At 40.2% G+C, this 12,373-nt stretch overlaps 1 protein-coding gene across 3 annotated transcripts in view; it reads left to right on the forward strand.

Annotated features, from left to right (window-relative positions):
• Trpc4 (transient receptor potential cation channel subfamily C member 4) overlaps positions 1-12,373 on the forward strand; it is a 156,497-nt gene that overhangs the window by 53,655 nt on the left and 90,469 nt on the right. The window lies entirely within an intron of this gene.

Raw genomic sequence — 12,373 nt, forward strand, 5'->3', positions numbered from 1 at the left:
TGGCAGAGGGAATAAATAGAAAGAGGAATTATGCTCAAAGAAGAAAGAAAGGGAAGGAGCAAAAAGAGACACCAAGGAGATTCCAGGAGCCTGTCAACCAGACACAGAAGAAGCAAGAAAGTAGGGCATACAGAATGAAAGAAAGGTAAAAAGCCCCGATGCAAAATGTAAATGAATATAAACACATTAAAGTAGGTTAAAAGAGCTAGTAGGACAAGGCCAAGCTAAAGCCAAATATTTATAATTAATACTGAGTCTCTGTGTCCTTATTTGGGAGCTGATTGGTGGCCCAAAGAAAATTCCAAAATACTTTAATTTTTGTCATTATTTGTATTATTTCTATATTCTTGATTTAATTTTGGTAGGACATATGTGTCTAGGAAAGTACCCATTATTTTCTAGATTTCCTTTGGATACAGTGAGAAGTATATATCTTGTTTCTTTTAGATGTGATATTCTACAGATATCTGTTGGGTCCATTTGCTCTGTGGTGTTGTATAACTCTGACATTTTTTGGTTTATTTTTTTATTTTGAATGCTCTAATGAAAGAGGAGAACAGGGTACAGTGAAATCATCCACTCTTGTTATATGAGGATAATTTGAAATTTTATGTCTATTATTGTTTTATGAAATTTGAAGCACTAATGCTTGGTGCCTATGTTTTCATAATTGTGTTATCTTCCTGATGAATGGCTCTTTTTATTAATAGCCTTTGCAATCTCTTGATAATAATTTTGACTCAAAATCTACAATACCGGCTATCAGAATAGCTAAAGTGGTTTATGTTTGAGTTTTGTTCATTTCTAAGATCGAATCCATTCTTGAACTTCCAATTTGTGGATGTTTCTACCAGTGGGTATAATTCTTAGAGACAACCTATGGTTGGATACAGTTTTATAATGCAGTCAGACATTGTGGGTCTTTCTATTAGTGAGTTGAGGCATTTACACTTGAGTTTATTATTGACACATATTTGCTAATTCTTGTTGACTTTTTTTCTGGTGGCTTAGACTACCATTCTTCACTTTCTTTCCTGTTAGTATCAGACTTGGTTGGCTTGTTAGAACTGATGGATTACTATTTGCTCTCCCTTTCATTTGTCTTAGATTTTTCTCTCCTGGGCCCTTGTGATTGGCACTATCATTATTTTCTGTATATTATATTCTATTAAGATTTCACTATGCTGTTTGGCGGTCATGAGCTTCACTTGAATTTCCCTGTCAATTAAAAAAAAAAGATAGCTTTGTAGGCTATCGCCATCTTAGTTGACTCTTATTTACTTTCTGGGTTTGAATTTTTGACTGACCCTATATTGGTAATTGTGCTTATGTTAGTGACTTAGTACTTGATACTTTCACTTATAGCCTTTTGCGGTGTGTGTGTGTGTGTGTGTGTGTGTGTGTGTGTGTGTGTGTATAATGCATACACACATGCATGTGTGTATCTGTATGCATGATGTTTATTTTTAGGTATATGTTCATTTGAGTACATGCATGTGGGTATCCATGCACAGTGTACCCAAATGTGTAGATGCAAAAGGTAATCCTTCAATGTCATTCCTCAGTTACCTTCCTCTTTTTTTATTTATATACTTTTTGATTGACCTGGTGTCCTGCAATTAGGATAGGTCAATGGTCAGCAAGTCCCAGGGATGCACTTTTTCTACCTCTCCAGTACTGGGCTTACAAATGTAGGTCACCATGTCTTTATTTTGTTAATGTGGGTTCTGAGGGCAGTGGAGCTGTCTCTTCAACCCCTTGCAGCTTTGAATATTGTTTCTTTCCTTGTACTTTTGCCCTCCTGCCTATAACACCCCACAACAAGTTTTTCTTATTGCACCTCCTTAAGAAATTGTCTAGTCCTGTCTCTGAGTTCCTGAATACCTGTTGTGTTTGACTGCCTGTTTCTAGTCCAGGTAATTTTCTACCTTAGCTTTATTTCATTTCTTATGTCTTTCATGTTTATCTCCAGCGGTTTCTTCTGCTTATGTATCTTGATCATATCTGGAGTTATTAGATATCGTCATTTTCTTCCCCTTATTTGTTATTGAAGGTGGTTGCTCATCTGAAGTCTGAGCCTCTCTTGCCTGGCGCCTGTCACTCACTTGGCATGGTCTTCATCACCTCTCCCCGTCACTTCGCTCATCTTTTCCTAGCACTCTGCCCCAGTTACAGTTTGCTTTGCTTGCCAAATACCATCCTGGACTTCACCACACTCCCAGGTCCCTTCACAGAACTGACATTGACTATTGGCAGAATTATGTAGGCTCATGATTTCGTCCCCCTTCTTTTTTTTTTCTTTCTAGAACTCACATTCCACCTCTTTCCATTTGCTTGTGGCTTCACAGATTCAGTGGCTCATCACCGTGGCCTCTCATTAGCACCCACACTTTCCCTCATGCCTGACTGTAGCGTGTATCTGAAACATGTGTTCAAGGTCTAGGCACGCTCTCATGGCGCTAGTGGGGATGGCAGGACCTTTAATATGTGGAGTCAATGAGAGGAGCTATGTCACGGGTAATATACTGGAAGGTTAGTGAGCCTCTAAGACAGTCATGATGTGCCCCGCAGACCCAAGCATCAAGAAATCTGGCATGGACTGAATCTTCTAAACCCGAGCCAAAGGCAACCCTTTGTCTTTTTAAGCCGATTATCCCAAGTTTTCGGTACAGTAACAGATAGTTTGTGGACACACTCCCTTTGTAATATTATCTGGCAAAATCCCAGTCTCCACCCTCTCTGTCTTGTAACCAGGAACCCAGAGAGGGCTGCACAGAGGTATGCAGCCATCTGGACTATGTTTGATTCATTGCGAGTGAGTATGTGTGGTTCCCCACTTGTCTTCATGATTAGCTCTTTTTCCTTCTTCTCCCAGACATGCAGCAAGACCGTGAGACATGTTTCCTACTCCCTCACATAATAGCTCTCATCTTTGCTCGTATTAATAGCATTGGTTGTTAAGAGGAGCTCCAAGTCCTTGTTCCGCTGTACCGCTCTCAGCATCCTGCATCTCACACCGCATGGCCTTCGGCTCGGCGCTCTGTTTTCTCAATACCCTTTACAGCTCCTTGCTCATCTTCTCGAAATCTAAATTTTGAAATGTCAGCGAGTTCAAACCTCTAACTACTATTTTTCTCCCTGCACTCACTTCTCGCTTGCAAAATGGCATTCAGGCTCATGGCTTTAAATACTACTTGTATGTCGATAACTGGCAGATGTGGAGGTGCACGTGTCATTTCAAGATTAACGTGAAAAGACTATAACGTGAACTCCTTTGTGTCTCTAAACCTCTGCTCTGAGAATGCTCACAAGAAGTTAGCCTGCGCACTGCTCAGGTCTGGGTATTCTGTCATCCTTGATCTCTCTGTGTGGAATTTCAGTTTCACATCCCATAATATTCCAGTACCAAATCCCAATGGCTTCACTTTGGTAACCTATCCAGTTCTACCCCACCTGTCAAGTTCTCCACTGTGATTTTTCTCTTCCCTTGATGACCGCCTTCCTCCTCTTTAGTGTCCTGCATCCCTTTAGTCCGTTCTCAATGCAAACACTAGATCGGTTCTGCGTTGGGTGCCCATGTCAGGTTTTCTCTCTGCTCAAACTGTCCCAGTGCCTTTTCAGTTCTCCATGAAGTAACAGCCACAGCTCTGAAAATGAGTCACATTGCGTGTGTCATCGCCTACTTTTCTCCCAGTGCTGGCGTCTGCACCCTTCCACCACAACCATCCTGCTATTCAGTGGATTAATTCTCCATATTTACAGCCACCGTCCCCTCTTCCAAGAGTGCTCTTCCCTTAGTCACAGCATTGCTTGACCCTCTCATCCTTCAACGTCCCGGCCTCATTTCCCTTTGTCAATAAAAGGGGTAATTTATCTCTCTTCTATGTTTCCTTTCTTCTTCCTCCACTGTGGCTTTCTTTGTGGACCCTATAATTCAACGTTCTTCCATTCTGAATACATCCCTCAACTTGTTTACGCAGGGACGGTATCTTTATTCTTTCTCTGAATGAAGACAAGGGCATTGTCTCATTGCTAGATGCCTAAAAGCTGACAGAATGAGTGACAAGAGCCCCAACTGCACCTTGCAGTTAGTGGGTAGTTGGAAGGACGGAACTTTGCCCATACAAACCACAGTTAATGCAAGCAGGACAGCTAGCGCTGTGTGGAGAACACATGTGTGCAAAATAAAGACATGGGTTTATTGATCCTTAGACAGAACCCGCTGATATGATATGATATGATGATATGATATGATATGATATGATATGATATGATATGATATGATATGATGGAGTCATATCATCTGGTGAGACTAAGAGAGCGGCCACAGAAATGACAGTGGTGGTGGAGATGCCAACTACAATCATGAGAACAGGCTATGCCTTATGAAAATACTATGCACAGAATGCTTTTCTGTCTAAATTTGACTTTAGTCCCTAAAAGAATCGAAAGTCAAGACTATACTCAGCATTTTGCTGATGAGAAAAGCGAAGAGTTAACAGGTGGTTCCTGTAGGTAGCATTCTACAAGCTGCAATTAGTGGAACAATACCTATGCCCACACACTACCAGCCCGATAAAGAATCGTCATGGATGGCTAAGGGCCAGGGAGTTTCAAAAAGGAGATGGCAAAACACAGTCAAGATAAGTGGAAACTCAAATAACAGGCCAGAGCCTGTGTGTAATTGCTAATTCCTAGGAAGTAACATTTAAACTCAGCTTGTTAACATCTTGTTAAAGGTCATTTAATCGATTCTCCTTCACTGTAACTTACAGTACCTATACAGACAGAGGATATTCAAGCTTATTATTTTGACCACGGGCATAGCGGTTCATCACAAAGACCTGCATGCTCTGGGGGAGATGGCTTACAATTCTAACAACAGAAAACCTTCTAGACCTTGACATGCATGCTTATGAAACTGCCCGCCAGGAAATGGCAGTTCTACCTTGCAGATGAATTCAGCACTATAATTGGGGCTGTGTTTATCTGAGGAGAAGCAAATGAATCTGGAGAAGCTGAACAAGACAGTTCCTGCTCTTTCTCCAAACAGTCCCAGGGTTGTCATACATAGCCTCCCGCTGTTCAGTGATTTGTAGAGATCAACAGGCTTTCACCTTTCATCTTTACCACAGCGCTGTGGGAAGAAACTCCGAGCCGCGTTCGGTGTATGTTTCTCCAAATCTTAGTCTGTAATGAGAAAGATTTTAAATAATGTCCACGTTAGAAAGCGAAAGAAGAGAAGCAAAAAGATACGTGTTGCTTTTGCCATTTTCATTCAGCTAAAAGTGGCTGAGGCAGGATTTAATGTGTATCATCATATCTTGGTGTTGGAGCAATTCTCAGGCTGTCAGTGTTGCCTTAGCCAGAATAAGCATAGTTTCAGGGCTGGATGGCTCAAAGGTTAGGAACACTTGCTACACTTCTAAAGAACCAGAGTTTAGCTCCCAGCACCCATGCCCAGCAGCTCACAATTACTTGTGACTCAAACTCTGGGGACCAGCGCCCTCTTCTGGCCTCCAGCAGTACCTGTACTCATGTGCGTGTGTGTGTGTGCGCGCACACACACACACACACACACACACACTAAATTTGAAACCAAAAATGAATAATATGTTGAAGAATTCAGAGTCTAGTGTCAGGCTTTATGGATTTCTGTGTGTAACCATGGAAAAGAAACTTTATTAATTCTACTGAGACTTGCCATTCTCATTTGTAAAAAACATTTATCTCAAAACAATAATCCTGAAGATTGACCAAGGTGAGACCCAAGATTTTAGCACAGGCCACAGCCCATGGTGTTTCATGTGTGTTAGCTGTTACTTATGTCATTACCATCAGTTCCAGGCACATTTACAAGATACTGTCAACTAGCTGATGCGTATTTGTCCATAACCTACTTCACTCGGTACAAGCATTTCTGTCTCTAACGTCTGCCATCCAGGTTCTCACAGTGCTGTGTTCCCCACGTGCTCCCTGAACTCCCCCAAATCAATGGCATTTCTTTTGGTCAGTATTTTTTTTTTATTTCAAGCAGTACTTTATGTAAACTTACCATAAATAGTATGTTTAATATCATTTAAAATAAACATACTCAGGTTAGTAATTAAAATTATTTCTGAAGGTGAAAACAGACACACGTGGCTATTGTTCTTAATGTTTAAGTTAGGTGTGTCGCTTACCATAGCATGGGTGGCCCACAGCACTTTTAAAAGAGCCTTTTAGGAGACAAGGAAAATGGAATTGTGCATAGTGTGCACTTCTGTTCCCAGCAGCTTCTTAAAGTGCTTGTTTCTCTCTTCTCATGATAATTAATAATATCCTCTTCACCTGACCACATTAAGGGCAAGAAAAGCCAGTGCAAATGGAGTCCACCTCTGCCACAGTCATCCTCGCAATGAGAATGTTTGGACCATGGTCTGGGTGTTTGATACAGTTGGGTTAAGAGGAAAGAGAAGGAAAAATTAACAAGGAAACTGTGAGCAGATGTGCGGAGCTGCGACGACCTGGCCACTGAAGTGTGATTTGGGGAGAATGCTGACATGCAATCCCCTGATGACTGGAGTCTTTGCTCACCAAGTGAGATATTGTGGTACAATAGGGTAAGATGATGCACATGTCTGGTACAGTGTAGATGCTCAACTAATGTTTAATAAAGCAATAAAAATAGGGGAGGGAGCCTTTCATAGACAACTATATTACAGTTCTCCAGGGTTACAGCATGAGGTGTTGGGAGTATCCCTAGAGCAGACAATATAATTTTTCTACTTCAAATATCTAATGTTGTAATATTTATTATAGAAAAGCTGGGCTTTTCTCAAATTTCTATCTTTTGAAAAACATGCAAGTGATCCCACAGTTTCGCTCCTGACAACCAGTAATACAGCCTCCTTTTGCTATCCATGGGAGACTGGATTCTAGCATGTGTGACCCTAGGATGCTCTAGTCCTTTATAGAAAAGGGCACAGCATTTACACGTGCTCCTTCAAATTAGTTCTGGATTGTTTATGATACCTAATGCAGTGTAAGTGATCCAGAATTGGTTCGAATTTTTTTTTTACTTTGGGAGCAAGAAAACAAACAAACAAACAAAAAGTCTGTATATATTCAGTGTAGATGCACTTATTTATTGATTGATCTGTTTATTCATTATTTTATGTGTATAAATGTTTTACCTGCATACATGTCTGTGCACAAGTGTGCTTAGGGCATGTATGGGCTAGAAGAGGGTATCAGATCTCCTGGAACTAGGATTAGAGATGGTTATGAGCCGCCTTGTAAAAGGTGGAAGTTGAACTCAGGTCCTCTGCAAGAGTAGTAAGTGATCTTAAGCCCTGAGTCATCTCTCCATCCCAGTAGAAACATATTTTTTTTTTCAAAAGCTTTTGGTGTGTGCTTTGTTGGATCTGGATATAGAACATGGGAATAAGGAAGATTATGGGTAGAGAAGTATTGTCAGCATGCTTGTCTGGGCAAAGTGTTCTCGGGCAAGAAAAGTGTGGCTTTCAGAACTCACACAAGCAGCAGGTACTGTCTAACAAGACTATAGAAACTATTCATATTCTTTCAATGGCAGAATTTATCTCCATAGCATTTTGAATTTGGCAGCGTGGTAGGAGCAGAGTCCATTTTGATATTCCTGTAACTTTCCTTTGTGTAACTGATTGTTTCGGATGCTTTTATGTTTCTTCTGTGAGAACGAGATTTGCATCTTCCCTGACACAGAACTTTCTCCGAGGTTCGCTGCCACTCTCGGTAGTGGGGAGAGTAAATGTGTTGTTTCCTGTGTCACACATGTCCTTTGCTGTTGCTTACCAGTTCATTTTCTGAGTTTAAACTTGGTGTTTTTCAACACTGCATGCAAGGATTGAATAATAAAATATTCAGGGTTCAATTCCATGTTTGCATTTTTTCTGAGAGAGTTCTCCTTAACCCCAGGGCTACATAACTATTTATTATTTTTCTAAAACTAATGTTGCTTTCTTGTTTTAATGTTCAAATATTTACTTCATATCACATTTACTGTTATAAACTGAACTAAAGACCTAATTTAGTTTGGGTGGAAAAATTGCTTGTGTCATTTAATAAACGATCTACTTTTCCTTAGGAGTACAAGCTCTGCTATTCACATGCAAACATATTATAGATAACCCTCAGGGATCATTCTGGTAAAGCAGCTGTTCAAGCGATTCATATTTTTTCCTATATTCTTGTAGCATATTCTGTATCATTTTTGCTACTCTTAGATAATTCTTCCATATTAGCTGGTGTTTATCATTTTATCAATTTCTAATATAAGAAGATCCCAACCAAATGGTATCAAATACATATATTTTATGGAACTTGATATAATGATGATTTTATGGTTTTTCCCATATTTTAAAGATCAGAAATGTTTATATTTTTCTCAATTCTATTGGTTAAACTCATTAATTTTACATTAATTCTTTGAGAATTTTGTGCAATGTGTTTCGATCATAGTTAACCCCTTTCCCAACTCTCCCCATGCCCCCTTTACCATCCATACAGTTTTGTGGTTTTTGTTTAGAAACTTTTCAAGAACATCTGCAGGAACCAGGCCTTTTTCAGAAGGGGAAGGAGGAGGAGCGGATGGGGTGAGGTGGGAGGAGGGACCGACAGGGGAGGAGGGAGTGGAAATTATGGTCTAGATGTAATATATGAGAGAAGAATAGAAAAAACCTATCAAGATAAATTTGTGCTGCCCAAGTATGTTCTATGTATGGGAACGTTCCACCGGACTGTGGCTGCTTACCAGAGGCTAAGCTCCTAAAGAAAATTGAGGCTTCCTCTCTCAGCACTTAACTGTGGATGTTTCCTAGGCTGGGGGCGGGGCTTGGGATTTGGCTCCTCCCACCCCTCGTCTGACTTGGGCTTGCACGGGTCCCCTGTGTGCCTTTGCAGCTGCATTGAGTTCCCATGTGCACCTGCCTTGCTGTGACCTGCAGATACTCTTCGCTATATGCATACATTACCTCTGGCTCTGCAGCCTTTCTGCTTCTTCTTCCTCAAGGAACTCCGAGCCTTGGGAGGGGGGCTGAGGTGTATATTCCCATTTAAGGCTGGGCATTTTTGCCGTGCTGGTTTTTGTGCAGTGGCCAGTTGTGGGTCTGTCTGTTCACTATCACCTACTGCCCATAGATTTTTCCCATATTTGGATCTTAGTCCAGATAACACGATTTTACTTTTTCTTCTGGTTTTTCATTCTCTTTACCTCAGTCATCGTTGTTATACATGTTGTTAATTAATAATTTCCATTTTAAAAGCTCTCTGTATAGTATGCTCTGTTTTACGTATTGCAAATGTAGAGAAACTCATTCCCTTTTATGCTAGGAACCTTGCATGGGACCCTGTGAGCGGGACAAACACAGGGTCTGGTAGCTTTACCGAGCACAGGACCTTGTGAGCTGGCAGAGACAGATTGGCCTCATTTCCTTCTTAAAATTTAGTTTTGACATGTGTAATTCTTCAAGTTTAGGAAGCGCGTGTGCACACTAAGTAGACCCGGCACCCGAGTCCTTTGTGGTTTTCTTGCAGTGAGGATGCTCAAAATGGTCGCTCCTTTTCTCACTTACTCTGCAGCTCTTGTGACAGAGGTGCAATGGTTTTTATACCTTGGGAGCACAGGGTCTTCACAGGCATCTCGAAGCCCGTGCTGCTGTTTCCTCACACCAGGGGTCCAGTCAATCCTCCACAGGCTGATCGTTTCTTAGGAATAGGAATCTTCCTTGATGTTATGCTTCCTTTGCCTATGGATTCTCCTTAAATGTCTTTTACTTACATGAGATGTTGCTCTTTATGAAGAAAGCCCGTATATCTGTTATGGTCTACTTCTCTTCTTGCTAGTCTCTGACAGTCATAAGGGTGGAACATTGTTTCCCTCAGTAAAAATAACTGCATTGTTTCGGCAATTAAATGTGCTACTTTCTTTCCTTTTCGGAAAGTCTGGTTTTTCAGTTTCTTTTCTAAATGACAGCTCTTTTTCGATCAGTGCTTTTCAATCAAAACCCTCCCTTGAGTCTTCCAACTTCGATTCAGTGCAACTTAATTTTTTATTGTTTGGGAATTTCATACATGTGTATAATGTGTCTTGAAATCCACACCCACTTCCTCCTCTCTGACTCCTCCCACCCCAGCCATTGGAATCTCCCAATTGCATGTATTGTGTTTAAACCCACTGAGTGCTGCCTGTATATAAATCATTCAACTCAGGATAAGACAGATTAAAAAAATACATATATAAACTAGGAAGAGATATATGATATTTTAATTTCTCTAGCTCCTAAGTGACATATGCAGTTCCTTTAAATTATGAATATAGGCCAAAAATCAATTTTTCTAGCATTATTATTATATTATGTTTTTGATATGCTAATCACTAATTCATAATCACTTTAATTGCCTATTGAAGATATTAGGAGAGAAGTATATGTACATATGTTTGCATGTACATATTACATGTTGTGAATGTGTTTAAATACTTTCGCCTACACAGTGTGCATTATTCCTTATTCGGAACAGTGTTCTTTCTGCATTAGGCACCACAAGCAGCCTCAGACTTTGTGAGTTCATGCCACACACACGAAAGAACTCTGCATTTAGAGCTGGAGGTGGTCAGTTCTCTTTCAGCTGCCTTTCATACCTGTTCCTAGATCAAACATTCATCCTATGTCAGATCAAAATGCTGGTGCATTTAAAGTTGTAGCCATGCAGACGGCCCAGTCATCTTTGCCTCAGGGACTGACTGTGGGCATGTAGGTAAATCCTTAACCTTACACTGAAACCAGAGTTGGATTGTTGCATGGCAATTGCACATTGATTACTCTGTTGGAGCAGTAGGTTAGTCCTGAAATGATATGGTTGAATTTGATTGGATAATGTTGTAACCTAAGTGATTCATCTATCCACCCACCCACCCACCCATCCATCCACCCATCCATCCATCCATTCCTTCACTAATTGATTCATTAATGTAAATGCCCCTTGTTTTTGTCTAAGTAGCTCATGTAGAAATATGCCTTGTAAAATTGGGTGTGTGCATTAATCTTCAAATTCTAATAACATCTATTACTTGCATTTTAAAATTAACTTTATATTGATTTGAATTAGAAAGTCAAAGAAATCTGCGTGTATAAGGGAGAAAAAAGTATATTCTGAGTTTTAAAAAATATGTTAGTATATTACTTTGTAAGATTCTATCTGAAAACAAAATGAAATTGAAAAACCCAGGCAGTTTTGATTAAACTATTTTTGAAAAAGTGTCTGTTTTATAAAGCTTCCATTGTTGTAGTGTATGCTAGAGCATGCAGAAGATTCTTGAATCATGGAAACTTCATGTTATGAGACTAACTATGCTACATGAAACAGAGTTAGAAACCTGTTCACCTGTTATTTGCTCAATTAAGAAAAACATCCATATTAGAATATGGATTCTTGCCTGGTGCGGTGGCACACGTCTTTAATCCCAGAGGCAGAGGCAGGGTGGATCTCTGTGAGTTCAAAGCCAGGCTGTTTTACATAGTGAGTTACAGGATAGCCAGAGCTACATAGTGAGATTCTGTCTTAAAAAAACAAATAAACAAGCAAAGAATATGGATGTCATTTTTAACATCTATGATACACAAAATAGTACTATGTGCACATTTTTTCTATAAGTATGACGTATTCTAACAAATTCTGCATATGAGGGGCACAGACTTAGACTGGATAGATGTCACATTTTGATGGACTTCACTCTTACAATTGTCTATTGCATTTTTTGTGTACAAAATGCATATTCTTATGACAGATATCTCTAAATTTGGGCAAAGTGTCCCAGATAGATTTGCAAAGTTCTGTGTGCCTCAAGTTGGAGCCAAGTGGCTTCACCGTGAAGAACATGGATGACTTCTATGAACGGCTGCTGTCCTCTGAGGGAATGGAGTCTGTGTGTGCCAGTGACTCCAGGGCTCTGTGATGTTAAAACACCTCAGAAACATCTAACATAAACATTTTCCAGTAAGACTAAAGGAAACGCTAAACTCTGCATGAGTGTTCACCTGCAGGTTTGTATGTGTGCCCTGTGTGTTTAATGCTCCCTGGGGCTTGAAAAAGGCCCTGGATCCCCTGGAAGTGGACTTACAGATGGTTGTGAGCCAGCATTGTGGGTACTGGGAACTGAACCCAGGTCCTCTGAAAGATGAGCTGGTGCTTGAGCCATCTCTCCAGCCCCAGGATCTTGGTTTAAAACCAACTTTATATTTATTTAGGCTTATTTCTTGAATATCAAGCCAATGTCTATAGAAAAAGATTATCTGGAGACACAAATTAGGAGTAAGGAAGAATAAACAGTTTCCACGGCCACTTATTTTAATAT

This window comes from Alexandromys fortis, unplaced genomic scaffold (assembly GCF_014885135.2).
Source record: "Alexandromys fortis isolate MF-2015 unplaced genomic scaffold, M_Fortis_MF-2015_v1.1 scaffold_15, whole genome shotgun sequence".
Lineage (NCBI taxonomy): Eukaryota > Metazoa > Chordata > Mammalia > Rodentia > Cricetidae > Alexandromys > Alexandromys fortis.